Raw genomic sequence first — 3377 nt, forward strand, 5'->3', positions numbered from 1 at the left:
TCCAGGACAGCCAGGGCTACACAGAGAAACCCTGTCTCAAAAAAATAAATAAATAAATAAGAAAAAAAGAAAGAAACAAACAAACAAACAAACTTCGGTCAGGTAGCCAGACCCCAAAACAACATCCTGGGCCTGAGTCCCCACCTCAGTCCTGTGGGGCTGCTTCCCTGAAGCAGGCATTGCTGTGCATGCAAGAGAGACATAAAGGGATTCTGGGAACTGTATCACCTCTGTCAGGTTCTCATGGTTGGTTCCCAGCCCAGTCTCTCCCTGTGGTGACACTGTGGAATGTTGCGGTATTGTTTTTTAGGGAGTGCCCAGCAGGGATTTGTGGGCTCAAGGGTATGACCTGGGTGTGCACATGTATGTGTGTATACACAAGGCTTTGAGGCAGAGTGGGTATGGAAATAGCCACTTTACACACAGCTGGGACAGGTCAGGGCTGGGTCTCTGGGTATCTGCAGATGAATATGCACAGCAGTGGGTGTGTCTGCTTCCCTCCACAGAAGTTGAAGCAAGAGGCAGCTTAGGTAGAGACAATGGTGTTGCCCGGTCCTTTCCTCACAGCCTGCACGCTGTGCCCTTCCAGCTGTTTCCAGCTCTGCCCTGACCTCCAAGCTGCTCCCAGCATCCCTTGCTTCCCTGCTTTCTCCTTGTCTCTTCTACTCTCGGAGACACAGATTTTCCTGGTGATGGGTAGGAGGCTCTTCCCTCCCATCCCATGATAGCCTGGAGTCCGGGGCTGGCATGTAGCTGAAGCCCCGGCTCAGGATCTAGACATGGGCTGGAGTCCTAGCTCTGCTATTCAGACACCCAACAGTCTCTTTCTGTCTCACTTGTCACCTAATGGGGGCTTTGGGGCTGCTCAGGAAAGCACAGGGCCAGAGGACCCTGGTTGGAATTGGAAATAGAGCAGGGAGCTGAGTTTCTTAGGGTTTACGAAGGGTACTGTCATCCCAGGTCATGTTCTGGCAGCACAGAACAACCCTGGCCCGCCGAGGGTACTTTCCAGTGAAGAGGCCTCCTTCACCAAGGGGCTGCCACTTTTCTCTGGGCTCTCTCCTGCGACAAGCCTCCCACAGACCCTTCTGATGAGAGGTATTCCTCAAAAAAGAAGCCAGAAGCCAGCTAGGGAAGGTGCCTGAGGCTCCCGGCCATTTGGCAGGGTTCGTGGAGCTCCTGCGGGTCTGTGTGCCAGGCTGTGCTAGGTGCAAGCAAAGTCAGCAAAGATGTCTGCCCTCCCACCAGGGAAGATAGGCAGGCGAGGCCACACGAACACGGTGAATTATCTGTCTGCTATGCTTGCAGATGAAAAGTCCGTGGAAGGGGAGGAGAAGTGGGAGGGGAGAAGGCAGAGGAGGAGAAGGGTAGATGGGGGAGGGGGGACCCAGGGAGGCTGTGCTTGGCAGAATACTGGAAGGCCGGGGTTTGAGCAGAGGCTGAATTGGAGGCCTAGGCACCAAAGGGAGGATGGGCCTAGGATGGTCCCTGAGAATGCTGAAGAGCCCAAGATCCCTAAATGTGTGTCTCGACTCCTTTGAGAATTTGACGATGGTCTTGAGCCCTCCCCAGGAACACATGCACCAAGCATGCCCATGTCCACATACCTATGTTCACGTGTGTGTGTGTGTGTGTGTGTGTGTGTGTGTGTGTGCACAGTCTAAGTCACACCCATGTGTTTATGCATATGCTGACATATGCTTACAAGCACACATGCTTCTGAGAATGTTAGAATATTCCTGGATCCCTGTCTATCCATTGCCCCAGGCTTGACCAGAGTAGAAACTGAGGCAGAGAGAAGAGACTTGTGTAGGGTCACCCAGGTGAGGGTTCTCCACCTAGAACTTGGGTGTGGTCTCTGGAAGTTAGAAAGCCCTTCAGGAGCCTTCAGAAAGATGGGGTGTCTGGGCTAGATCCTGAAGGATGAGCGGGAAGCCCTCACCTGTAGACCCAGAGGCCAGGTGAAATGACCCAGGGAGGGGAATGCAGCTGCCTAGCAGGCAGAGCCAATGCTTGGGTAACAGACCTAGCAATTGTTCCCCAAGCCAAATCAGCTCTAGAAAGAAAGAGCCGGCTTGAGCTGTAAGGTGACACCGTGCAACATGCTGGGGGCAGGATAATCTTGTATCTGGGCTTCTCCCAACTCCAGCTTCCACATCTTCCAAGTCTATCAGCCAGTCCCGAGGAGAAGGAGGGGAGGAGGACCACCTGCCAAGCCCCTCCCTACCCACACACAGGAAGTGACTGAATGGGTAGCCAGATGCTGCCGATGTCGGTAGGAAGGTCCATCCAAGCATCCTACTCTACAATGAAGAAGCTCAAGGGTTCGCGGTGGGGCAGGACTAGAACCCAAGCTTTAATAAGTCCATATTCCCTGCCTCAAGCTGCATTGCCAAAGAGAAGGAACTGAGAGGGGTCAGAGGAAGGGGAAATAGAGGCTCTTTTTCTTTGCTGCCAGCTCTTTACCCAGGATGGCCTAGGAAGTCACTTGCTATCTCTGAAGGGCTGGGGAAATCTGTACTCACCACGCTGTCCCAAAAGACCAGGAAAGAAACCCGAGACACGGAGGCGGACTTTGGTATGACCCTAACCAAGACAGCTCCTCCTCCTTCCCAAAGGCCTCCCAAGAAGCTTGGGAATTTGGAAAAGGAAGGAAAACAAAGATGCAAGGGTGAGTGGGGGGTGGGGTGGGGAGAGAGAGCAAACAGCAGGTCTCCAGAACCTTCCAGATGTGGCCAACTCTGCGCAGGGCAAGGCAGGGCCATCGCTTTTCCTCCACACAACTGCAGGGGTGGTACTTCTCATTGCCTTCTAACGGCTGAAGACTTGGGGCAGGCAAATGGAAGTGTTTTGCATTATACTGAAATCAAAGGCCATGTAAATTGTGTGTGTGGAATATAACCTATGGTAACTGGCTGGCCTATGGGAGGGTCTGAGTTTCATCCCTAGCACCACAATAAGTAAATATATTCAGACAAATTGATAACCTTGAGAGGGAGTACTGGTTTTTAGGTCACAACAGAATGCCTCAAATTAGAAAAGTGTCAGGGCTGGAGAAATGGCTCAGTGGTTAAGAGCACCTGCTGCTCTTCCAGAGGACCTGAGATCAAGTCCCAGCACTCATGCCAGGTGCTTCTGACTGCAATCCAGCAGGGCTCTGGGGATGGGGGTCCCACTCCCTCTTCCAACATTCACTCCCACATATATATGCATACATTCATAAGACATGCATACACATGTCTGGGAAAATAATAAAAATAAGAGTTAAAAATTATTTAGAGTCAGGCGTGGTGGCGCACGCCTTTAATCCCAGCACTCGGGAGGCAGAGGCAGGTGGATTTCTGAGTTCGAGGCCAGCCTGGTCTACAAAGTGAGTT

This window comes from Mus pahari, chromosome 17 (assembly GCF_900095145.1).
Source record: "Mus pahari chromosome 17, PAHARI_EIJ_v1.1, whole genome shotgun sequence".
NCBI lineage: Eukaryota > Metazoa > Chordata > Mammalia > Rodentia > Muridae > Mus > Mus pahari.